This window comes from Trichoplax adhaerens, genomic scaffold (assembly GCF_000150275.1).
Source record: "Trichoplax adhaerens TRIADscaffold_11 genomic scaffold, whole genome shotgun sequence".
NCBI lineage: Eukaryota > Metazoa > Placozoa > Uniplacotomia > Trichoplacea > Trichoplacidae > Trichoplax > Trichoplax adhaerens.
The window spans coordinates 939067-939795 of NW_002060953.1; positions in this window are offsets into that span (position 1 = coordinate 939067).

Below are 729 nucleotides of genomic sequence, written 5' to 3' on the forward strand. Positions count from 1 at the left end.
TTACATTGAATCCAATTTTGATCTCCTTCCTTGTATTCTTCGGTTATACTTGGGGGTGTATTACATTCACTACATTTGACGAAATATCGACAAGCAGCCCCTTTAAACTTGACCATCCTTTCATTGACAGTGGAGATGAGTTTGTTCTTGACAATTTCGTGTGGCCGTTTGACAAATATAGAATTTGTAACCTTATCGATAATCGATTGACTCCTCTTGGGCTCATTTATTTTCTGATAGCAATATTGTAAACCGATATGAGATTCCTCTTTCTTAACTACAAGGTAATGATTGTCATTTGCTAAATAATATTTGGCACATTGATAGTATAATTCTACGTCCGTATTATTCCATTCCTTTAAACAAGAAGATAACAAGCAATAATAAATTCCATCTGGAAGATATGCAATATCTGTACGCTCGTATCCGATGTAGAGCCAATCTGATTGATGATATTTTGGTAAATCAAATGGCTTAACATCATCTCGTAACAAATATGGAACAAAGTATTGACATTCTTCGCCGTTGTCGTTCTTCTCATTTGTAATTGAACATAGAATGTCATAAGCATGCATGAGTGCCAATATAGTTTGCTTACTATTGTCATCTAAATTAAATTTATAAATAGCATGATCAATGTAGGATCTTGATAATTTTCCAGTTTTGCTGGCTATCTCATAGTCGCGTTGTATCTGTGCACCTCCTTGTACAAAATCTTGTAATTGAATA